This window comes from Canis aureus, chromosome 25, assembly GCF_053574225.1.
Source record: "Canis aureus isolate CA01 chromosome 25, VMU_Caureus_v.1.0, whole genome shotgun sequence".
Taxonomy (NCBI): Eukaryota; Metazoa; Chordata; class Mammalia; order Carnivora; family Canidae; genus Canis; species Canis aureus.
The window spans coordinates 8,745,449-8,772,311 of record NC_135635.1 but is presented as its reverse complement, the minus strand read 5'-3'; the positions used below and the strand labels follow the sequence as shown (position 1 = coordinate 8,772,311).

The 26,863-nt window shown below is 37.6% G+C and overlaps 1 long non-coding RNA gene across 1 annotated transcript; it reads right to left on the bottom strand.

Moving 5' to 3' along the window:
* Positions 1–783: 783 nt before the first annotated feature.
* On the bottom strand, positions 784–20,856 carry LOC144297592 (uncharacterized). The gene is made up of 3 exons (XR_013364557.1): positions 20,763–20,856; positions 2,431–2,526; positions 784–936 (listed from the first exon to the last, which is right to left on the bottom strand). It is a non-coding gene; the product is annotated as an uncharacterized LOC144297592 (long non-coding RNA).
* Between the last annotated feature and the right edge of the window lie 6,007 nt (positions 20,857–26,863).

Here is a 26,863-nt window from a genome sequence, read left to right as displayed (position 1 = left end):
GCATGGCGCCTGCTTCTCCCTCTGCCTGTGTCTCTACCTCTCTCTCTCTCTCTCTCTATGTCTATCATGAATAAATAAATAAAACCTTAAAAAAAAAAGAAAAGTGTCTTAAAAATGTCAATTTAAAAAAAGCATAAACACATTAGTCTTTATTAAGCTCCTAGCTTAATAATATATCTTAGCACATAGCTTATTCACACCAATGCAATGGAATGTAAATAAAAGGTCAATACATCATAAAAAATCATATGTAATTCTAACATTTTCTTCTCACAAAATGTGAAACAATCTGTAGTGTGATGATGAAGCCTAAAGCCAACCTGCACTTCAAGTACAATTTTGGTCTGTGAGGCCCAGACTTAGAATTTAACAAGAGGACATTTTTGAATGGAATGTCTAGAAGCCCATAGGTCAATATTTTAGAGGGGGAGAGAGGTGTTTTCTCTCCTAATAGCAGGCCATAATCTAACCTCAACTAAGAAAACCATATTCATAACTTTAATAAAAGCAAACAAATAGTGAAGACTCAAAACTCTTTGTTCAGTTGTTGAGCCTTGAGTTGTATATCAATCGTTGTGAAGGTAGGAAATCTTCGGGTATTTTTGTTTAAGTGATTATAGAATCTAGATATGTATTAATAACACTCCAGCAGAAACTTGGTGTGGAGTCTACAAAGTTTAGGGAACTTAACCTTGATTTATAAACTTAGAGAAGTGAAGTACTCAGAAAACGAATGAAATCTATACTTCTATAACTTTACATCAAATTAATACCTTGTGGGGATCCCTGGGTGGCGCAGCGGTTTGGCGCCTGCCTTTGGCCCAGGGCGCGATCCTGGAGACCCGGGATCGAATCCCACGTCGGGCTCCTGGTTCATGGAGCCTGCTTCTCCCTCTGCCTATGTCTCTGCCTCTCTCTCTCTCTCTCTGTGTGTGACTATCATAAGTAAATAAAGAAAAAAATATTAAAAAAAAATTAATACCTTGTATGGCTTTGCCCCTGAATCTGCCATAATCACTGGATGGTTAAGTCAAATTTAGGTCTTTCCATATTTATAATACCTGACAACCACTTTTTTTCAGATAGTAAAAAATTGATATGATTTATATTTCGTAAAATCTGAGGTGACCTCTTCTAATTTCCTTTTCATATGTTACCCTATTGTTTTCTTATATGCTACCTTACTACAGGGTTGTCTGCAAGCTAAGCATTCTTGCAAACCAGGCAGTAGGAAGAAGAATTTCCTAGACTATAGTGCAGTTTAAATTGGTTTTAAATCATTAGTCGCCTGATAATAGAAATTGGCAAAAGAAACCTCTCCTTCAAAGTACCTGAGGATGATTTTTTTTTAAGTTTTAAAAGTTTTCAGAAAGTAAAATGTACCCATCATTTGCAGCCCTTCACTTGTGCCAATCTTCTAATGTCCCCAGATCTCATTACAAATACAGACAGACTCTGAGATGAAAATAATGAAATGGAAATCATCACTTTTCATGAACTCTAAAATAGTCATGGTAGTTTAGGATACAGGAACAATAACTAACATAATCTATGATACTAGTTTCTAAAAGATATTATGGATAAATCCCCCCTGATTGACACCATGTTCTTCCTTTTCACTCCAACAGATTAGGTTACTAAATATGGAGAGACAAATTTTAGGTAGAAAATGTATCTCTCTCTTTTTTTTTTTTTTTCTGTCTTTTTAAACTACTTCCGGGAAGAGCTCTCTCATACCCCAAAAATGCCATATTAGGAAGGCTCCGCTGAATATACCTCTTGTCATAGCACTGAGGTCCCCAGCAGCAACTTAACCAACTACAGAGTATGTAGAATAAATAAAAGTTGAAAGAACATAAAAAGGTGCCATATATCAAATTAGACAATGTGTCTCCTGACAGGAACTATGTAAGTATGAAGGCAAATCACATTCATCTTGCCAAGAAAATAATCAGAAAAATTCCTCATGTTTATAAGTCAGGAAACTTGTCCATGCCCCTTGGAGGTTAACAAGAAAAAGGCTTCCAATCTACTGTTATCTTTGACTGAAGGTTTTTCTCTGATAGCTAGAGATAAAAGTTCAAAATACATGACAATATAAGAAACTGAACATTCTGAAATCCAGGGCTATTTTGGGCATATGATATTAAAAACCAACAGAAAACCCAATGGATAAGGAGCCTTACCTTTAGAACAGCAACAAGCTACATTCTAGGAGAGTCTACTGTGAAGGCACTCACTCTACTGTTAAGTCATGTGAAGGGAGTATACTGTGTCTAAAAGGACACAGTCAGTGAACTAATTCTGGTGGTTCCCAGTGCTGGGATTCACTGGCTCAAAGTCTACTGGCTGTCTTCTTCTGCTGGCCTTGCTCCTGGCTCCCAAGCCATTCTAATGAAAAGAGGTTATACCATTTTGCTCAGATTATACCTAGAATGTTAAAAGATTCACCATCGTTGAGGGAAATGATGCTGATGCCAAAATCATAAATGAGTGCATACGTTCTTGGGACATATGGGTGGCCATCTGAAAAAAAAAAATGAATTTGGATTAAAGCTTCACACTTTTTAATTTTATTTTATTTAAATTCAATTTGTCAACATACATTATAACACCCAGCACTCATCTCATGATTAAAGCCTCACAGTTAACATGAAGCCAAATCCAATGGCCAAACATTTAAATGTGAAAAAGAAAAACTGAAAGGACTAGAACAAAACAAAATTTTAGAACTTCAGAGTAGGGATGGTCTTTGACTATGACACAAAATCAAGAAGCCATTAACAAAAGTGAATTTAAGCATATTGAAGTAAAAAACAACTGCATGGCAAAACACATCTGTCTTAGTCCTCTTGGACTACTGTAACAAATACCATAAACTAAGTAGTTTATAAACAATAGAAATTTAGTTCTCACAGTTCTAGAGGCAGATAAGTCCAAGACCAAGGTAATTGCAGACTCCGTGTCTGATGAGGGCAACCTTCCTGGCTCATAGACAGCTCTTCCTTCACTGCAACCTCACAAAGAAACTAGAGGGGAGCTCTCAAAGGCCCCTCGTATGATCCCATGCATAAAAACTCCACCCTCATGACCTAATCATCTCCCCACTTCCTAATCCCATCACCTTGGGGATCAGTTTTCAACATATGAACTTTGGGGGAACACAAACACTCAGATCATACAAACACCATAAATAATATACAAAAGCAAAACAAAAAATACTTGACAACTCATGTCACAGATAACATAAGAAGCTTCTAAAATTAAGAAAATTATTTCAAGACTAATTAGAAAAATGGCAAAAGATGTGTGAAGACAATTTACAAAAAAGGAAGAAAAATGGTTAACTATTTGAAGATATGTTTAACCACACTCATAATAAGAAAAATACAAATAAAAACTATATTGATACTATTTTTCACATCACAATAACAAGTATCTCCAAGTTTGATAATACACCATATTGTATATTGTATATTTGAAAAACATTTTCAAACCTTGCTAGTGGGGGTGTTAATTGATAAAACACCTATAGAGATCCATTTGGCAATAGCTAGTAAAATATAAAATTGCTCCAAAAGTTGTGCCTTTTTAAATTTATCCTACAGTATACTTGCACAAATGGAAAATACAACATGTACAGTATTATTCACTGAAGCATTGTAAGAATCGAATTATAGTATATTCAAAAAATTGAATCCTACATGGCTATAAAAAATGAGGAAGCTATTTTTATAAATAAATATATATATATAAAATATATATAATATACATATATATTATATAAATAGAATATTACCTAGCCATCAAAAAATGAAATCTTGGGGATCCCTGGGTGGCACAGCGGTTTGGCGCCTGTCTTTGGCCCAGGGCACGATCCTGGGGACCCGGGATCGAGTCCCACATCGGGCTCCCGGTGCATGGAGCCTGCTTCTCCCTCTGCCTGTGTCTCTGCCTCTCTCTCTCTCTCTCTCTTGACTATCATAAATAAAAAATAAAAAAATAAAAAAATAAAAGAAATCTTGCCATTTGCAATGACATAGATGGAAAACAGAGGGTATTACGCTAAGCAAAATAAGTCAATCAGAGAAAGACAATTATATGATTTCATTCATATGGGGAATTTAAGAAACAAAACAGAAGATCATATGGGGAAGGGAGGGAAAAATAAAAGAAGATGAAATCAGAGAGGGAGACAAACCATAAGAGACTCTTATCTCTAGGAAACAAACTGAGGATTGCTGGAGGGGAGGTGGGTGATGAGATGGTAATTGGGTGATGGACATTAAGGAGGGCACATGATATAATGAGCACTGGGTGTTATATGCAACTGATAAATCACTGACATCTACCTCTGAAATGAATGCTATACTATAGTTAATTGAATTTAAATAAAATAAAATTTAAAAGAAAAATATCTATAAGGCACATTATTGAAAGAAAGAAGCAAATATAGAGCACTGTCTAGAGTATGTTCTACTTGGGTTAAATAAAGATAATATATATATCCACCCAATTGACACGAACAACAGGAGTTAGAACTGAATAGATCCACCTATATGTGGATTTTTTTATAAATGCAATATAGCAATATAAATGTATTCTCTCTTCCTTACAATTTTCTTTATAACATTTTTTTGTCTAGCTTAAAATATAGTAAAAATATAGTATATAACATATAGCATACAAAATGTGTGTTAATCAACTTTATCTTATCAGTAAGTCTTCTAGTCAACAGTAGGCTATTAGTAGGTAACTTTTAGGGGGAGTAAAAATTTATAAACCGATTTTTTTAAAGTACACTCCATTCCCAGCATGGAGCCCAACATGGGGCCTAAACCCACAACCCTGAGATCAAGATCTGAGATGAGATCAAGAGTCAGACACTTAACCAATTAAGCCACTCAGTGTTCCTCAAAAGTATACAGAGTGTTGACTGTGTAGGTGAGTGAGGGTGAGTGAGGGCTGGCATCCCTACCCTCTCATTGTTCAAGAGTCATCTGTATTTACACCCTCATAGTAGTATACTTTTGAAAGAAAAGGGAGGTATTGGGCAGATGGGGCAAAAGAAACACTTTATTAATCCTGCTTAGGAATTTTCTTAAATATGACTGACCTCATACAGAAAAAAAAAAAAAAAACAAAAACAAAACAAGAAAATAAAAAGTTTAGAAGCACAACTAACTTTTATGAAATTCAAGATTATTTTTTTCTGTTGATAAGTAAATACATTTGTCATTCTTAATTCAAGGAATTGCCTCATACTTAAGCCAGAGAGATTTTTCTAAAAGTACAGTATTACTTTATGTCTTGTGATTTCAAATGATATGAATATATTACCCTTCAAAAGATGAAATAAGTTTAAATTTAATTTTTAAAAATTAGTGGGAAAGCTCTAGTTTAAAGTGATTGCAATGGACTGGATGTGTCTGTCTTCACTCCCCAAATTTATATGTTGAAATCCTACCCTCTAAAATGTGACAGTACTAGTTGGTGGGATCTCTAGGAAGAGATTAGTACTCCTCTGAAAGAGACCCCAGAGAGCTCCCTTGCAGCTTCCACCATGGGAGGGCACAGCAACAAGACCACCATCTATGAACCAAGAAACTGGACCTCACCAGACGTCAAATCTACCAGTGCCTTAGTCTTGGACTTTCGAACCTTCAGAATTGTGAGAAATAAATTTCTGTTGTTAATAAGTCACCCAGTCTGTGGTATTCTGCAGGTACAAAGATCAAGTCATTTGGATGGAAGGGCAGAAATTCTGAGAAGCTACTAAATTCCCTATCCTTTTCTCATATGAATAGAGGGCAGCTGATTACAGCATTTCATTCCACTTGGATAGGTTGTTGGGATTGGAGGAATAAAGGCAGAAAAAGGCCCAAAGTAACTTTGGGTCCCCAAAACAAAAATAGAGATAACATACATACAAGTATATGCGTATTCTGGAGGCTCCTAGAACACTATGATTAGCTGCTGCTCAGAATCTGCTCCACCCCAAGAAGGCCTCCTTACTTTGCTTATTACCTGCTCATCCCTTGCCCATGAATGTATAGGATGCCTGAGCCACAGAAACCACCACTCATTCAAAGTCAGCCCTCCATTAGGAGAGAGGACTTCTGGGTAATCAGACCTATACTATTGTTCTCAGATCTGTACAAGCCCAGGCTGCCTACCTATACTGACCAACATAGTCCTTTATCCTTAAATATAGTCAGACAGCCAAATATCCGAGAAAAAGTTAAAGCATGAAAGAAAAGATCAACAAGCAACAAACATTTGATCAAGAAGAAAGAGAAGAGGCAAGGAACAGAAAAGAACTTTCATACATTAAAAATAGTATTTGCAAGGATATTTAAGAAGATATTGAAGAATGGAAAATAGGCTGCTATAAATAAAGAACAATAAAGGGTGGCTAGATGGTTCAGTTGGGTAAACATCCAACTCCTGGTTCAGTTCGGGTCATGATTTCATGGATCGTGGGATGCAGCCCCCTCTGAGGCCCCATGCTCAGTGTGGGGTCTCCTTGAAGATTTTCTTCCTTTACCCACTACCCTGCACTCATGTACACACAGTCTAAAAATTAAATAAATCTTTTAAAAAATTTTAACTAATTTTAAAAAGATCAAGAAAATAGGCTTTAAAACAGGACAGTTAAAATAAAAAGTAGGAAAGCTAAGTAATGGAATTAACAGAATGAACAAAGTTAAGGACTAAATTAGTGATCTTGAAAATAAAGTCACAGAAATGGTCAATATAACTAAAGAAGATAATGCAAGGAAGAAAAAGAAATATTAATAGAACAGAATGTCATTGGGAGAAAAACTAGAATTCTCAAAATGAAGGAGTTCACCAAGTAGTGAGCATGAAAGAAAAACTATACTTAGGTACATCCTCATGAAATTTTAGAATTTCAAGCACAAAGAAAAGATGTGAAAATATCCCAGAATGGTTAAGAGATAAAACCAAAAGCAGGCCATCTACAAATGAAATAAAATTAAGCATCTAAATAGCAACACTTAAGTTTCTGTAGAAACTTAAAAGGATTTGGAATCTAGAATTCTATACTCAGATTAATTTAACTATTAATCAAGGGTAAGGGAAAATAATAACATTTTCAGGCATATCGTAATGGCTAATATTTATTTTACTTACTATGAACCACGTACTTTGTAATTATTAACTTCTTTAATCCTCAGAACAATCCAATTAATTTGGTTCTATTATCCCTGGTTTCACAAATGAGAAAACAGAGGCATAGAGAGGATAAGAAACCTGCCGAAGATTATGCTACTTGGAGGAGGCAGAGCTGGGCTTTGGATCCAGGGAGCTTGGCTGCAGAGTACATGCTCTTACTTATGAGACAATAGTGTCATTCTGTTGTTCAGGCACTCAGAAAATTCATATCCCACATAGCCTTCTTGAAAAAAAAAAATTACTTGAGGATATACTTCAGTAAGATGAAAGAGAAATCCAGGAGATAATGGCAGTGACCTGAGAATCCAGAGGTTTCAGGATGACAGCTCTGCAGGATGCCAAGGAAATCAAAATAGAAAATCAGAAAGGAAATTCTTTTTTTTTTAAGATTTTATTTATTTATTCATGAGAGACACAGAGAGAGAGATATATAGGCAGAGGGAGAAGTAGGCTCCCTGCGAGGAACTGGACGTGGGACTCAATCCCAGGACCCTGGGGTCACAACCTGAGCCAAAGGCAGACATTGAACTACTGAGCCACCCAGGTGCTCTCAAAAAGGAGATCCTATTACACAAACTGTATGATTAAAACACAGAAACCCTTAATAGTAAAATGATGGCAGGTATTTTTCCTGTCAAGAAAAGAGAATGGCAATTGGAAACTCAATCTTGAGCCATATTCTGGAGTGAAAAAAAGAGAATGCTTAGAACATTCTCATTCTGAAGAGACAGAATCAGTCACACAAACATTTCTGTCAGTGTGAGTCCAATCACACCAGTTGCCTCTCCAATGTATATTTACATACTCAATACTGTAAATGCACCTTACTGGTTTTCGATTTTTAGAATTATAGAAAAAGCATGAAAAACAAGTGTACTTTTTATAAAGCAAAGAAAATAGAATCCTTGTTAACATATAAGTAAACAAGTGATTAAGATGTAAAAAAAAAGAAGGGACAGGAAAGGTATATGCAAGGGAAGTAGAGAGCTGTGCTTATTTCCTTATTTTATAGAGCAAAGAGTTATTCTTTTTTTTAGGGCAAAAAGTTATTAAATACAAATATAAACTACCACACACTTACAAAGGTGAACATTTACATAGGTAAAAGTATACCTAACCTGTACTTGGAGGTGGAAAAGGAAAAGCAGAGGGGTGATGAATATAAGTGCTCTAAATTCTTTATACCTCTCATAGCATAAAGTCAATAGGTACTGCTTAAATTTTGTAAACCAAGAAGCAGAGGTATAAGTAGATATAATGATAACCATTACGTTAAAATCAGAAATGGCTAAAAAGAGCTACATTTGAAGAGTATTTTTGTTGCTGGTGGGTTTCGTTTCTTTTTTATCATGTGAATGTATTACTTTAAAATTAGAATTGGGTCAGTGTGTGGATGGACAGATAAATGGATGAAAGTAAATAGAGGAGTGCACGACTTTCTGGAAGAAGGGATATTTAAGCAGAAACCCGGAAGGGGGGAAGAGTATGAGTTACTTAAATAAAAAGAAAGAGGAAAGAGGGCCCAGCACAGAAGAATTTCATTGGCTGAGAAATGTGGAAGGGGAAAACTGAAATGAAGTTGGAGGGACAGAGGAGAGCCAGGGCTTGTGAGCCACGTTAAGGAGCTCAGAGGAGAAGCTAAGGAACTCTTCTACAAAGGAGCACATGATAGTCATAGGAATGTGCCACTCAAATCTTCCTTCAAGAGAATCAGCTGCAAGGAACATAGTTAACTAATAGCGTCCAGCTGCCGCACCTGCATCCACTAGTCTTCATTCTGAGGTCACATTTCTCCTGGGCTGCTTCCAGCCTGGAACTGAGTACAGTATAGTGGGGGTGTTAGAGCCACACCATTATGGCCCAACATGGGACTCCTCTCACAGGAGATTTGTGCTCTTAGGCTTCTCACCAGATTTTCCAAGACTTTCTCAAGTGTGAGGCTCTTTCTACCCAGTCCTCCTTCCTTCCTTCTCTCCCATCCCCTACACCGTGGTCTGAGGCTCTCCCCAATAAATTCTTCCCTCTTTTATCTTTAAGTGTATCCCCCTCCCCGCCCCCCCCCCAAATCAAATAAATCTCTTGCACTTCTAAGTCTATCTTGGCATTTGCTTCCCTGAGGACTTAAACTGACCCAGAGAGTGACATGAAGTCTCATTTTAGTATAGAGAGTAGAGTAAGCATGGTAAGATAGAATATAGAGAAATTAGGAGGCTATTTCAGAAATCCAGGTGGGAGCTTATCAAGGCCAGGACAAAGCCAGTGGAGTGAAGTGGATGGTTAAAATGGTATACTGAGATTAGTATTGATAGGACTTGACTTACTAGCAGTGAGAGGAAACAGACTCATCAAAGATGGTTTCAAGTTTCTGCCTGGGTTGGTTGTTTTCACAGACATAAGAAACAATTGTTTGTCACCCCAATTCTGATTGAGAGACAACTCTGCAGCTGATGTCATGCCTAGATCCCAAGAGCTCGTTTTCCTTTCTCTGAGCTGAGGTACTTCACAAGAATATAATGGATGAGGGTTCCTCTAACTTTCCTTGCAGGACTCCTGATATTCTTCATAATGAAAAAAGAATGGAGAGCTCTACACAGGGGCATCATGGCATTAAATAGTCACAATCTGTAACCATTATCTACATTTACTACTCTCTAGCCCCCTGTCTCAACTTGATGGGACACAAGCTCTAACAAACTATACCCCAGAGGCCCTATAAATTTTCTGAACCCAGGAAAGTGAGGAGTGGAAGATGGCCTTCAGAACATGCTGAATGACAATACCATAAATAGTGCTTAGTCTAAGAAATGGCCACACTACCTTCCAGGTGACCTCTTATGTCAAGAGATAGTATCTGGACTTACCATCATATGAACTGTATTTGAGACTCCTGTTTGAATTTATCTGCTTTATCATGTCCATTTAGATGGCCTACATGATGCAAATAAATTATCAAGAATTTTGGATTCGAAATTTTTTCTTTACCTACTCTCCAGAAAATCAAAGATTCTCATTTCCTGGAATTTGACCCACAATTTGCATATTATTTTTCCTATTTTTATTAAGACTGCCTCAAATAAAATCATAGAGGCAGTGTATGATTCCCAGAATGCTCACTAGATCACTTTTACGAACTTCAGAGGTTGTTATTGCATTTTAGCTTTGGTAGGATGAATAGTGACCCCAGTGATGTCCACATCCTAATCCCCAGAACCTGTCAATGTCACTTTATATGGCGAAAGGGACTTTGCAGGTACAATTAAAGATTTTGAGTTGGAAAAATTATCCTGGATTATCTAAGTGGGCCTAACATTTCACAGGGGTCCCTTTAAGAGGGAGGCAGGAGATAAGATAGAAATATGACAACTGAAGCAGAGAGATTAGAATGAGGACACCACAAGGAATGCTAGCAGCCTCTAGACACAGAAGAGTCAAGAAATGGGTTCTCTCCTAGAGCTTCCAGAAGAAACCAGCTCTGCTGACACCATGACTTTAGCCTGGTGAAATTGATTTTGTCCTTCTGGCTTCCAGAACTGTAAAAGGATAAATTCATGTTGTTTTAAGTCACTAAGTTTATGGTAATTTGTTTTAATAGCTATAAGAAACTAAGAACTAAAACACTAAAAAGCTTATTTAACTTCATTTCTATCCTGTCTTGCCCCAAACAGACCTGTCTTACATGGTCAAAACAGACGCCTGCAGCTCAGTTTCTCCCAGGAGGATTCAGTTCTAGAAACTCTGCCACTGCAGCTATTTCTCATGATAGCTCAGCTGATATCACTCATCCGGTTGGGAGATGAGAGTCTTTCTGTTAAAAGTAGTATCTTAAGAAGTTCATGAATATATGGACAACATGCTCCAACTACCATGCAATGGAGAAACCTGCTTAGACAAGGTAACTCTGTTCACAGCAGGCGAGGTGATTCATCTTTCTGAGAACATGTCTGGATTACCATCATAGAACTAGGCATCAAGAGAAGAAATAGAACTTCCAGGTGGTCCTAGATTGCCCCACAATATCCTCTGCCCAGAAGGCTTTGTGGAAATTAGCCCAACTTTAGCTGACCAAGGCAGTATGATGAAAGTGTGAGTAGCTTTGCATTGAGGCCAGGAGAGGTTACACCTGAGCCAAAACTCTGCCTAGGTCAAGACAATGAACATGGTTTGTAGAGGTTCCTCGTTGCATCATATCATATAATAATGGAGACACTGAAGAGTAGGGATCACACATAAGTTTCCCAGATTGGAAACTAAAGATCTATTTACCAAACAGTGGTTTGGAATAGAGACAGGTATCATAAGCATAAGCAGCACATGAACTCCCATATTGTGTCAAAACTGGAGTTTCTCAAGTAATTGCTCTACAAATCCACATGCTGGAGCAGAAGCTACAAAAAAACAAATGGGATCACATTTCTTCATGTGAGTATCTGCTCCAGCTATCTAAGACATCTAAGGAAGAGATGAGAACTGGGACTGTTTCTGATAAGGGGATCTGGTAAGCTCCAATACCCAGGATCCAGTCTATTAGGATGATTTGTATCTTCTTCAGAATGTCTGAGCAAGACAAAGAATGGAGAATATAGTTTCCAGACCAGTTCAGAATGCTCAATAATGGTCTTCTTGCCTAAGCGCTCATATTGGAATCTACCAGGAAATGCTTAAAGAATATTAATAATGTAGTAATGTGCCCTAAATATAAACTAAAATAAAAAATTAAATACAAAACTCCATATGTCACTAATCTTAAGTGTAATCCACATAGATACATAAATTTGCATATATGTGCATATAATATATGCCTCCATTGTATATATATATAATATATGTACATATTATTTTAACAGTGGCTACCTCAGGATGGTGGAATTACAGGTAATTTTTACTTTCTTTGTATTTTTACAGGTCTCACAAACTTTGTTACAAAACAAATTTCTTTATATTCAGAAAGTGTAATTTTAAAAACTAAATTATTTACAAAATAAACTGGAAATTAAACTAAAATTAAAAACCATCAAAATTCTGAAAGTCAGGTATTTTATTTAAATTTTTATTTATTTATGATACTCACAGAGAGAGAGAGAGAGAGGCAGAGACACAGGCAGAGGGAGAAGCAGGCTCCATGCACCGGGAGCCCGATGTAGGATTCAATCCCGGGTCTCCAGGATCACGCCCTGGGCCAAAGGCAGGCACCAAACCGCTGCGCCACCCAGGAATCCCAAGTCAGGTATTTTAAATGATAGATTCTATCTTGGCATAAGAACCATAGTTTAAAAGTTAAAACATTAAAGTAAGTGATAAAAAGCAAAAAAGGTGCAAATAAAAATCAGAAAATAAGATAGCCTAAGAGTGTAAAATAGAATTAAAAATCCCTAAGCTCTGGAAATGAAGACCTACACTAAAGTAAGGCAAGGAGAAAACAAGAAGGTAAATGATGAAATAGGAGGTAAATGAAGGAGAAAGAGAAAAAAAGTCAACAAGTGGGCATTGTGACAGCAAGAAATTGTTACAGGGAGTCAAGATGCTGAGCTCTAGTCCGAGTACGAAGACAAGTGAAGATACAAGAGAAAGGAGAGAGTCCTGTAGTAAAGAAATCCAACTCTAAACCAGTAAATGGTCTCAGTCCTTGGTAAGACTGGTTGAAAAAGCCTTCCTGGGGAAATCCTCTCCAGTGCTATTGTGTTCTTCACACTCAAACCTTAGGGAAAGGAGCCACAAGACACCCTCCTCTTCCCTTAGCCCACAGCTGTATGTTTACCAACTCCATGGACAAGGGCTATGGTCCTGTTAGAAAATAGTCTCCATCTTTCAGAAGCTTTAGCACCTATCACCATTCAGCCTCCGGTACCTACTGACTTCCTACATGCTATAGCAAAGGAATAGGCTTCCTCCAGAACAACCATTTACAACTTTGTTGGAGGTCACTCATTTATTTACCAAACACATACAGCCTACTGTGTAGTGACTTGCCACTCTTCAGAGCAGCCTTCTCTCGTGATCCAATCTAAAGAAGATTCCCTCTATCACTTCTCTCATCATATTGTTCCTGACCTTCATAGACTTTTCATAATTTGGAATAGTGTATTTCTTCTCTTGATGCCTATTTCTCTTTGTAGATTATAAGCTTCACAAGAAGAGAGATCACATGCCCTTGTTTACCATTAGAGAATACAGTATCAGTACTTAGTAGGCCCTCAACAATTATGTATTGGATGGCTGGATGGGAGGATCAGTGTGTAGATACATGGATGGATAGGTTAATATATCAATATATTATGTATTATTTACCTTTGTACCCCAGCACTTCCTAAAGTGCTTGGTATATACAGTGTGGTTTGATAAATTTGTTGGCTATATCCTAGGCACTGGAGATGAAAAAGTGAGTAGACCACTCCAGCTGTTCAGAAGTCTGATTTTAGGGAAGAAAAATATAAATTAATAATTAGAGCAGAGTAAATACACAGTATGTTAGAGATACAAACCAAGCACTGTGAACAGGACAGAGGAGAAGGTGCTTAACTGCTCGTGGAGTATAAAGAAGATTCCTGAAGGAAGTTGTGCTTGAGCTGTCTTAAAGTATGCCAAGAAATTTTCTGAATAAAGAACAGAGGAAAAGCAATCCAGAAGATGATCCATAAAGATAAAGAGAGGATCATCTGAGGGATCATGAGTCATTCAACGTGGCTGCAAACACAAGGTGATACAGCGTAGCAACAGATGAGCCTAGAATAAGGACAAAGGCCAGGCTGCACTAAGAAGTTATACCTTTACCTTGTAAGTGACTACGAGACTTGAGATGACAAGGCTGAGAAGAACATGATCAGATCTGCATTTTAGAGAAATCACTCTAGCCAAAATTAGCTAATAAGTTGGAATGGCAAGGAGGAGTAGACACCAGGAATTCATTTGAGAAGTGATGAGGACTTGAATGTGGGAGGGGCAGAGAAAAGAAAAGGGGTAAATGATGGGGATATTAAAAAAATAGAATAAGCAAAAGAAGATAGTTACCAGTGGGATACAGAGACAGATGGAGGGGGAGTCTCCTGGGTGATTCACAGGTTTCTGGCTTGAGCACCTGGATGAACCACAGTGCCAAAAATTGGGGGAGAAAGAAGAGGAGAATGTTTGGAGATATGTTGCTTCTTAGGTTCCCCAATCTGGAAAGATCTAGTAATTAAAAATATAAGTCTGTAACTCATGACAGTGGCTAGAGGTGAGAATGAGATTTGGCAATGATAAGTTCACAGATGATAGTTACAGATATGAGTAGAGAATTGCCTAGGGAACAGAGAAAGGAGAATAGAAAGGGACTGAGTGTGGACCCTTGTGGAATATGTACAGTTCATTTCAATATCAAACTATGGCTTATTTTATAGATTTCTTCCATTGATTTAATTTTAATAACTTAGTTCTTCACTCTGATTAGAGAATTCCATAATTTCATTTTAGCAACTTACATGCAGTGTTGACACTGTTGCTATTTACAATAATTCAAGGCTAATACTTTAATCTTTTTATATGTTTTAGTTATGTAAAACATAACCATAAATCATGGTCACTTTATATCTTTCATTTAAAATAGGTAGACACAGATGAACCTTGAAATGATTTCCTCCTTGCCTCTTATTCCATTTGTCTACTATTGTTTTTATTACTCAAATATTATTACAACTCTACTCTGCTTTTGAGAGAGAGAGAGAGATAAAGTCACCTGGCAAATTGCCATTTCAAAGTTCTTGAAGAGCTACTGGAACAAAAATCCACAAAACAGAACAAGTTAATAGTTATTAGCTTATTCAGAAACTGAGACATAAGGTCAGACTCCCTATTTTCATTCCGAAGAGTCACCTACTTATGTCATTGATGATGGTTTTTGTTTTAAAGCCAATAGATTAATGCCCATGTGATTTGAATTCATTTACAGAGGCATTTCTGCTTTAAAAAATAAGACTATCCAGAAGAAAGATTTGTTTAATAGTTAAAGGTACTTGTTAAAATACTGCAAGAGTTTGGGCAGCTCTGTAGACAAGTTCAGGAGAGAAATGTTGTCCTTTAACAGCCTCGTAATCTCACGAGAAAAATTTCCTTCCATTTGCTCATATTTGTAATGTAAATTGTGACAGTGTCATGAAGTAATTTCCTAACTAATGTAATGGCTTTAAAATATTCAAATTACCATTGTCTTTTGTACTAGGAGTTTTCAAAGAGGCATGGAATTAGAATTTCTTTAGCAAGATGCACAACACCTTGATGTTAGTTTGGAGAAAAATTGCATAAGAAAATTCATGAGGCACTTAAAAATTCTCTTGGAAGGGCACCTGGATGGCACAACTGGTTAAGCCTCCCACCCTTGGTTTCATGATGATGAAACCATGATCTTGGGATTGTGAGATTGAGTCCCACGTTGACCTCCATGTTCAGCAGAGTGCTTAAGACTCTCTCCCTCTACCTCTGCCCCCCTAAGACCATGCACTCTCTCCCTCTCAAATAAATAAATTTAAAAATAAATAAAAATTCTCTTGGACATTGAAAATCAATAGACCATGTACACAAACCAGAAGGCAGGGCTATTTTGTGCATATCACATGGTACCGCCAAAGTTGGCCCAATATTTAGGTAAAGTGGTAGTTACTTAAATGATTTGAAAATCATTTATATCTACCTGATTAGAAAAAGGGATGATGGGAATGAGACAGGGAGTTTTCTAATGTTTCATTTCTTGAATCCTGGCCTTCCCTGAGAGAAGTCAGCAGTGGTAGATGGAAGTCTTTTTTCCCTCCACTCTGATAGAATCCTAGACAGTAGAAAGATCCTTTGTGCCTCATAAATAAAAAGTATTCCTCCTCTACCCCTTAATGTTATTATCTTCAATAAAAAAGATTTTTTTTCCTCTTAGGAAAAATATCAAGACACAGTTATTTTTAAAAATGACTTTGACTCACAGACACATTCCTTGTTCATACCAAACATATTTCTGTCTCTGCACTTTGCATGTATGTCTCTGTTCGTCTGTTTCTCTTCTCCTGTTCCTGCATCCAGGAGCTCTCCCTTCCCACTACAGTTATCATTTTGGGCCACTCTTACATCACCACTATGTGGCTTTCCCTTATTTCCTTCCCACTCTCACCTCGAAGCACACTTTCTCACAGGTGACTGCTTTCTTAGAATGGGGTTGTTGTGAAGATTAAATGAATTAATCTACTAAAAGTGCTCACAGGGGCACCTGGGTGGCTCAGTGGTTGAGCATCTACCTTCAGCTCAGGGAGTGATCCTAGGGTCCTAGTATTGAGTCCCGCATCAGGCTCCCCGTGGGGAGCCTGCTTCTCCCTCTGCCTGTGTCTCTGCCTCACTCTCTATATCTCTCATGAATGAATAAATAAAATCTTTAAAATAAAGTGCTCACAAACTTGCCTGGAATATCACATGTATTATGGGAGTGCTGGCTACATCAGCTGCATCACCATCGTCACATGTTTCTGAAATTCCTTCTACAGACTTCCACTGTAGCATGGCTTGTGTCCTATTTCTAAGCCTTTTCTCCTTAGTTTTTACTCAGAACTCACCTTCTCAGTGAGGCCTTTCCGGTCCGTCTATCTAAAATTGCAAAACATCTTTTCTGATTTTTTAAATCCTTAGCACTTCCCTCTATATACCATACATTTTATTTCACTATCTTGTTACTGTGTTTATTGGATGACTCCTTCATCAGAATGTAAGCTCTATGAGGTCAAGTAAATAGTTGTTTAATGACTAAATGTGTTTGCATAGTCTTACCATATCCCTGGAGGACCTAACAGAGCATCTGGCACTCAGTAGATCAGGTGTATAGCAAAAAGATTTGGAATCCTGAGATGGTTCCAGAGAATGGCACATCTGAATAGAATATACCAGTGAGAAACAACTCAGCCAGTTACACCATGAAGGCACAAATTGTTAGGGGAACAAAACTTCTCAACGTGGACCTGATGACATTACATCTTTTTGACACTCATTACTAGGGAAGGCCTTGGGTCCCAGGCATTGTTCATATTTAATAATGGACCATTCATAAAGATTACTGATGCATACTATTTGACAAAGAAAGATAAAGCTAAGGCACCATTTGCTTCAAACATAAAGTTAGATAAAACCCTCATATTAGGGACACCTGGGTGCCTCAGTGGTTGAGCATCTGCCTTTGGCTCAGGTCATAATCCTGGGGTCCTGGGATCAAGTCCTGCTTCAGGCTCCCTGCAGGGACCCTGCTTCTCCCTCTGCCTGTCTCTGCCTCTCTCTATCTGTGTTTCTCATGAGTAAATAAATAAAGTCTTTATAGAAGATATTAGAACAAAGAGTACAAAACATGCATCAAAACTGGTCAACAGAGACTCTAGGCTCATTTTTCTATTACCCATTTTTGAAAGCCCATGTAACATTTTCCCATTCATCAAGAGATTTCAGGGGAAATCTTTGGGGAAAGTGTCACAAAATAGCTGCTGAGCAGGAACAGTAATAGAGAAAAACAGTGTTTGTTAACTGAAGTAAAATAAACCTACTTGGAACTTAGAATTTGAATTCCCAGCTCATTTATAGGTTGTCTGCCATGCACAGCTCATGTAGGGTACGTTCCTAGTTAGGAATTTTAAGTCCTAAATAATTCTATTCTGAATGACACAGAAATGGATAAAAATAACCCAGCAGACAGAATGTCCTATTATACAGATCAGAAAGCAGCTTTGAATCTCAGCCCACTGAGAGGCTGTGGGTCCTCAAACAAGAAACGCAACCCCTCTGAGCTTCCATCACCTCATCACCAAATGAGGATAACATGTTAGTGCAGATTCAAACATAATCTTATGAAATAGTGTGAAAATATTCGGTAAACTCGAAGTGCTATACAAATGTATAATTTTTGCTCTTTAGAGATCTTTGGCACCTACTCACTGAATCAATCAGTGACCTCCTTCAAGGTTGTTCAGGTCTGATCTCACATTGGCTCAAGATTTCATTTCTTACATATTGAAGTTATTGCTTTAGACCTTGCCTCTGCCCACCTCTTTCTTGGACTATTAGAACTTTATTACTTCTCTGGCTTCCATTTGACTCAATTTAATTTTAGGCCCATGCTGAATCTGCCACATAAGAACTGTGAGTGTAAAATTAGAGCACACTCCCCTATCCACTGTAACCCATCTAGTAATATTCAGTATTTGAGAAGACAAGGTGGCGTGGAATTATGCTTCTTTTTCAGAGAAATAAACCAATTCCTTATCTTTAAGAAGATGTACTTGGAAGAACACCCAATTTCTCCTCATGAAATAATATAGACACCATTATTCCTTCTGTTCCTCTCTCACTTCAGCACTGGGCAAAATGTACTTATAAACTAAAACTATAAGGCAAACCCTTGTTTGCAAAAGACCTTAGTAAAAAACCAGAGCTGGTGGTTAATGTGAGCAACGATAGTCTATGCACTAGTCTCTTCTTCATATAAATAACATCCAACATATATAGCACTTACCATGTATCAGAGTCGTTAGGTGTATTCTCATTTACTCTTCACAACTATTATTTATCCTTATATTACAAATAAGGAAACTGAGGCACAGAGAGGTTAAGTAGTTTATATGAAGTCAAACAGCTAGTAAATGAGAGAACTGGGATCAAAACTCCAGAATCAGGCTTCAGAGTCAATAGTTTAAATTTGCTATACTGCTAATAATCACAATATTAATAGAAATTGTATTATTATCTATTGTTACATAACAAGTTATGTAACAAATATTAGGGGCTCCAATTTTAGGGGCTTAAAACACCAGCAGTGTTTCTGGGTTAGGAATCTGAATACAATGCAGCTGGAGCCTCTGTTTCCAGGTCTTTCACAAGATGCAGTCAAGGTGTCATCTGGGGCTATAATCATTTCAAGGCTCGACTGGGGAAGGATCCACTTCTAAGCTCACTCATATAGTTACTGGTAAGATTCAGGTTCTTGCAGGCAGTGAGACAAAGCTACCCTAATTCTCTGCCAAATATGGCAGATTGCGAAGTGTGCCAACTGGGAAGACAATAGAGTTCAGCAAAATGAAGTTGTGATCTATTATAATGCAATCATAGGAGAGATAGCTTATCACTGTTGCCATATTCTAAGTCTAGTAACACTCAAGATGAGGAGATTACACAAGAACATGAATACTAGGAGGTGAGAATCAGTGGGAGTCATATCAGAGCTTCTTACCTCCATAATAATTAACAGTGCCTAATGTTTATTGAGGGCTTCCTATGTGCCAGGTAACAATTCAAATATTTTACCTATATTAATTCATTTAATCTTTGCAACAAGGCCCAAACGACAGAGGAACAGGAATGAGGAATGCCATGGTTACACTTAGAGGTGGAAAGAATAAAGAATGCCATGCTCCCATATTCTAATGGAGAAAATGTTAGAATGCTCCAAACCTATTCTCATAACCTGACTTTACCACAACCACACCCTTCTTAAGAATCTTTTCTCTTATCCACAAAGTGGGCCTTTTCTAGCTAGTGGCAAACAGTATTTTCACAAAAAGTTCTCCTCTAGCTCTACTAGTCCTCAGGATGGGGAAGAAGAGTTATTCTAAAATAAGTGAAATTTTTAAACTGTTATTTGTTTCCATTATAACTTACAAAAATGAATATATCTTTTTTTATTCGGTTTTAAAAACTGAATAAAAATCTTCTTAAGTTTTTGGTATTAAAAGTTATAAGGATTCAAGATATCCAAATGAATTGCTGTTTTAATTCACTTTTAAATTTGTTTAGATCCTGTTTCTTCTCAAAGAGTTGATGTGACTGGCTCCCAGTTGGTCAACCTAAAGAAAGATAATAGAGCAAACATTTCCTCTGAAAGATCCCAGGCTATAGGGATTTGAGTGGAAGGGGGCACAAACACAGTGATCAGACTCTCTCTCCCTTTGGCCCTGCCCCTTAGAGGCCTGAGAAAGAGGTAGAATCACTTAGGACAGGAGGGGCTGGAAGTCCTCTCTCCTATTATTAATAGAGACTAAAGCAGTTGCTTATTATGAGAGCTATGTGGAAGACATCCCAGATTCCTAGGCCCCTGGGTATGTGTCTATTTTCAAGCCTCAGATATTTGCAATGACACATCCTTTAAACATCTAGAAGCCAGTTCCTGCTCAAGTTAAAAATATCAGCAAATGAATATAGATTCAAAATTCTAAATAAAAGATGAGCAAAGGAAATTCAACAGTTTGTCATTGAAAGAATAGTAACATTTGCCAAGAAGGGTTAATCCAGTAATAAGGAAGGATTATTAACATACAGATTTTCCCTGACTTAAAATAGGCTTACGTCCCAGTAGACCCATCACAAAGTTGAAAATATTATAAGTTGAAAGTGCATTTAATATACTTAACCTTATTGAATATCATAGATTAACCTAGCCTCTCTGAAACATACTCAACACTTATATTAGCCTACAGTCAAGCAAAATCATCTAATGCAAAGTCTATTTTACAATAAAGTATGAATATCTCGTGCAATTTATTGAATTACTGTACTGAAAGTGAAAACAGGAATAGTTGTAATTTTACCTCATGACCATGTAGCTGACTGGGAGCTGTGGTTCACTGCTGCTGCTGCTGCCTGGCATCTCGAGAGTATATTACACTGCATATTACTGGACTGGGAAAAGATCAAAATTCAAAATATGTTTCCAATGAATGTGTATTGCTTTTGGACCACTGTAAAGTCAAAACATCTTATGTCAAACTGTCAGTAAGTCAGGGGCCATCTATACTAATGATTCATCTCATTAATAAGTCAAAGGAGTAACGCTATTTCAGTAGAATCCAAAAAAGGTATTTGCAAGAATGTGGAAAAGTATCTCATAATTGAAGAAAAGTATCTCAGTAAATTGGGATAAAGGAACCCTACTTTATCATGACAAAGAATATGTATCTAAACTAATATCATGTTTAACAGTGAAACACTAGAAGAATTTCCAATAAAGTCAGAATTAAGACAAGTGTATTCTTTATCGCATTATCTGTTAGAGCACAAAAATGAAAATCTAAATGTTCAACAATTAATTTATGATACTCATAATATGGGACACTACATGGCTGTTATATTATTGTACATGTATGTATGCATGCATATGAATGAGATTCATGTATACACAATATGTAGAGATCTATATCTATCCATCTGTATAGATAATATGTTTGTACATCACAATATGGGTTAATGGGATTGTATTAATTTTCAGAATTCTTTTGGTGCACAAACTGTTCACAGTGGTTCCTTTAGAAGAGTGGGATTTGTAGAATTGAAGGAAAATGAGAATGAACAGATCTTATGTAAATACATTGAAAAATAATGGTATTTCTGATGGAAAAACTGTGCATAAGACATTAATCCATCAGAAACTTATTCAAATGATGTATTACCAAATTTTGACTTTGGTTGTTATGGCTCTGTGATAGGATTATGGCTAATGTCTGTGTGTGTGTTTGTGTGTGTGTGTATGTGTGTTTTCCAAGTCCTTTCTATTAATTATGTATTTATTTTGTAATTTGAGAAAAGAATAAACTACAGTAATGTTTAATTTATAGATTACACAACTATTAGAATTTATGAGAAAAAATCTGTTTATCTTAATCTACTGTTATTTTTAAAGGTTTTATTTATTCATGAGAGACACAGAGAGAGAGACAGAGGCAGAGGGAGAAGCAGACTCCCTGTGGGGAGCCCAATGCGGGATTCAATTCCAGGACCCCGGGATCATGACCTGAGCCAAAGGAAGATGCTCAACTACTGAGCCACCCAAGTGTGCTTTTAATCTAGTTTTTTAAAAGGGCCATGATGCCTCCTATTTCTATCACAGTCTTCTAAAACCTTTGGGAAAGCTAAAGTCTTCCATTTTGTTGCAAAGCCAACTCCCTTTCCTGGGCTTGCTTAATTTGGTCATGTCTCTGATGTTCAAAATCTTGGAATCATTCTTAATTCCACTCTCTTTTCTATATGGAGTCACTCATTAAGTTCTCCTGATGAGCCTTTCTTTATTTCACACAGCCCTTTTCCATTCTAATCCCATACCATCTCCTGGTTTCGGCCCTCAATACCTCACACTTGGAGCACTAAGATATCTCATTGGGTCTCCTTATCTGCCAGATTTGTCTTCGTCATTTTCACATCTCCCTGTCTTCACCCCCACATCCTTTATTGCCTGTACTATTTAACTGCTTTGTACTATTTAACTGCTCTATTCCTTTTTTCTCTAACTTGCTTCATTTTCACCTCCATACCTATGCTCTCAGCGCTGCTCCTTGCAATAGTATGTAATTCTACTCTTCCTTCCCAATTACCGTCACCCCCATCATGGTCTCTCCTTCATCCCTTTACATATCCAATCCTTCATTTAATACATAGTTCTTAACCATGTACTGTTTGCCAGACATTGACCTACGCCATGGGGAATATGGACTAGTTTTCCATGTCAGTGAATGGACCACAAAGGGTTATTAAGCTCAAGTTCACCACATTATCGGCTTCAACAGTATTTTAGGTCCTCTAGCAGTCACAGAGGTTTCTAAGAGCCCCTCACTTACCTGCTTCCCTCTGACTCTATTCTCAAATCTTTCATGTGTTCAACAATTAATGCATGTCTTATCCATAAGCTAGACATTATCTTGGGTGGCAGGAATGGAAAGGTGAATAAAACCTGCTTGTTACTCACTAAGAGCTTCGGTTTCGTGGGGAAGGTAGACAGGAAAAGAAATACAGTAGGGACCAAAAGTCACTCTAAGAGAAAAGTACAGAACAAAAGAGTGTATTTCACTCTACCTGAGAAGAACAAGATAGGCTTCACACATGAGGTAATGTTTGAGCCGACAGTAGGTAGAAAAAGACAAGGACAGGGTTCCAAGCAGCAAGACTAGGATTGCAAAGGCACAAAGCAATAAACAGCACAGCTCAACAGGAAACCGTGAGTACTCCAGTATGACCGGAACACATGAGACTGGAGCTGGGCTGGGGCCAGATCTTATTTTGCCTTGTTTTGCATTTGAGGGAGTGAGTAAACACTAAAGAATTTTAAGCAATGAAGTAACATAATTAGATTTGTGTTTTGAAAAGCACCTGTGGTGGCTATATGGAAAAAAAATTGGGGAGGGGTGAGTGCTAGGCAGAAAGCAATAGTTATAGTCCAGAGAAGTCAGAAGAACCAGGCACATAATGATGTAGGAGGTGGTGGTGGGATGGAGAGAAGAAAATGGGTTATACAGATATCAAAGAGGTGAAATTAATAGGACTCATCTACTGTTGGGTTTTAGGGGATAAGGAAAAAGAAAGATAACAATGACTTCTGAGTTTCTGGCTTGATATCATCTACTTATCTATCTACAGATCTACCGAAGGGTATATCCTAAACAGAAAATAAAGGAGGAATTGATGCTTCTTAGAAGGAGGGTATACAGTAAGTTTGAGTGGCCAGTTAGACATTGAGGTAGAAAATCTTAGAGGCTGTCAGATGCAAAGTTCTTAAGTTCAGGATTTGGGAGGGTTAGAATTAGAGATTTGAGAATCAGAGTATAAATAGTGGTCAAGCCCATTAGAATGGGTAACATTACCCAGAGTAAATGTATGTGATGAGAACAGGTGCTAAGGACAGAACTCTGGGAAACAACAACCATTAGGGTATCAGAGTAAAAGGAACCAGGAAAGGACCCTGGGAAGAAATGGTCAAAGTAGCCAAGATAGGCTATGGTATGAGTTTCTTATTGATGCCTTAACAAATCACCACAACTTCAGCAGCTTATAATAACACAAATTTATTACAGTTCTTTAGCTTTAGAAGTCCAACCTATGTCTTACTAGTCTAAACCCAGGGTGTCAGCAGAGCAGCATTCCTTTCTAGAGATTCTGGAGGAGAAGCGGTTTCCTTGCCTCTTCTGGATCCTAGAGGTCATCAGCATTCCTTGGCCTTTTCCAGTCTTCGAAGCCAGCAATAGCAACTCCAGTCTTTATCATTCTATGCCACATCACTCTTGCTTCTGCCATCATACCACCTTCTTCCAGGCTCTCCTTCTGGCTGTGCCTGTCTCTGTCTCTGTCTCTTCCACTTTTGAGTACTCTTGTAATTATATTGGGTTCACTTGAATAATTCAGGTTGTTCTCCCTACCAGCTGATCAGTCATTTTAATCTCTCTGCAACCTTAATTCTCCTTTGCCATGTAACCTAACATATTCAGAGGTTCTAAGGATATTAAGTCATGGGTGGCTAGGGGTGTGTGTGCACTATTCTGACTACCCCAGCTGTCATCTCAGAAACGAATCAACCTAAACAAAAACATTAAAGAAATAAAGGAGTAGATGGTAGTGATCCTGGACAAATTACTCAATCTTTCTGTGTATCTACAAAACAGAGATAAAAATGGTAACTACCTCATAGGTTTGTTATAGGAGCTAATCTTTATAAAGCACCTAAAGGTGTGTCTGGCTTATAGTTGTTTTTTTTAGAAGCAATTAGAGAGATTAAATAAGGCAAGGAATTAAAACTGGCCATTGGATTTGTTCATTAGGCAATTAGTGATCTTTAGCATTGCAGTTTCAGGAATATAGTGGTTGTGGTCTAATTACAGTAAAATAAAGGTTAAGACATAGGATAAAAAAAGTACACACAATTATTTTGAGGAATTATTTAGGAATGGAAAGAGAAAGGGGTCTGGAGCTGTCCTTTTTTTTTTTTTTTTTTTTTTTTAAGTAAGCTCTATGGCTAATGTGGGGCTTGAACTCAATGAAATCAAGAGCCCTGTGCTACCCAGGGACCCAGCCAGGTGCCCCCTTGAGGCAGTCTTGGCTATAGGAGGATGGGAAGTTATGGGAGATCTGAATACACTTTCCTGCTGTGGGGAAGGGGCCAGTCGATAGAAAAGGTGAACATATGAGAGAGGAATAAGGGAGCAATTGGTGTTGTAAAATCCCACAGGAGATGAAATAAATGTGATCAACAGTTTAGGTGTGGGAGTTAACTTTGAACAGGAGAAGAAACAATTAATTTTCTGAGTCTAGAGGGAAAGCTGTGAGGGTGAATCCCAAGAATTAAATATACTTTCTTTCCGTGGTTTCTGTCTATCAGGAATACTCATACTCACAGGCCTCCGCCTGAGGCAGTGACACCTGAGTTAAGTTCTCCTTCATCCAATATCAGGATGCCACACACTGTCAATGGGGTTTATCTCCTACCACAGGAAACTTCTATTGGGTCTTAGAATGTTCAAGTTTAGATTGAGAAAGTAAAAATTGGGCAGCCCGGGTGGCTCAGCAGTTTAGCCGTCTTCAGCCTAGGGTGTGATCCTGGAGTCCAGGGATCGAGTCCCACATCAGGCTCCCTGCCTGGAACCTGTTTCTCTCTCTCTCATGAATAAATTTAAAAAAAAATATTTTTAAAATATCTTTTAAAAAAAGGGCAGCCCCGGTGGCGCAGCGGTTTAGTGCCGCCTTCAGCCCAGGGCGTGATCCTGGAGACCCTGGATCGAGTCCCACGTCGGGCTCTCTGCGTGGAGCCTGCTTCTCCCTCTGTCTGTGTTCATTCTTTCTCTGTGTCTCTATGAATAAATAAATAAAATCTTTAAAATATATATATATTAAAAGAGAAAGTAAAAATCTCATTGTCCTCAAGGCAATCAATTTCATAAATAATACCGATCTCTTTCAAAAGAGCTCTCTGACCAATGTATATGTGCTATCTTGCCCCTCCCTACCTTTTCCTATGTTTCTGATAGAAAAATGAAGAGGGAGAAAACCAATCTAATTAGATACAACTTCATGTTAAGAGAACAAGCCTTCTTTATTTTTAACTTTTATCATGGAAATTTTTAAACATACACAAAAGTGAAGGGGATAATAGAACTCCCATTTACTAATCACTTCAATAATTACAACCTATGGTCAATTTTGTTTCATCTATATTTTCCCCTCTCCATCCTCCCATCTACATCCTGGTTTTGGAAACCAAGTTGGATTCCTTTAAAAAGTAGGACTTAAAAAAATATTTTATTTATTTATTTGAGAAAGAGACAATGAGCAGCTAGGAGGGAAAGAAGGAGAGGAGAGAGAAGCAGACTCCCTGCTGAGTAGGGAGCCCAACGCAGGGCTTGATCCCAGGACCCTGAAATCATGACCTGGGCCAAAGGCAGATACTTAACCAACTGAGCCACTTAGGGACCCCCCCAAAAATAGGACTTTTAAACTTAAACACTTCAGATATCTATTTCTCTTTCATCAATCACATGACCAAAACACAAGATACACCAAGACTCAGTATAGTACTACTTTATGCAAAGTTGAAATAGCACATCAGAAATATTTTTTAAAGATTTTATTTATTTGAGAGAGAGAGCAGGAGGAGGGGCAGAGAGAGATGGAGAAGCAGACTCCCAGCTGAGCAGGGAGCCAATGCAGGGCTCTATCCCAGGACCTTTAAGCAGAAGCTTAACCAACTGAGGCACCCAGGTGCCCTGCACATCAAAAATATTAATATAAGAGTCTCATTTTAGATGCTAGTTTAAAATTATTTTTTTAATTATCAAGAAAAAAATTATTAAAAACTGCAGTTTCAGAGCTAGTAGGAAAGTAAATATTTTTCATGCTTTTGTCACCATGACTGCTCAACAGAAATGCCTAGCTATCT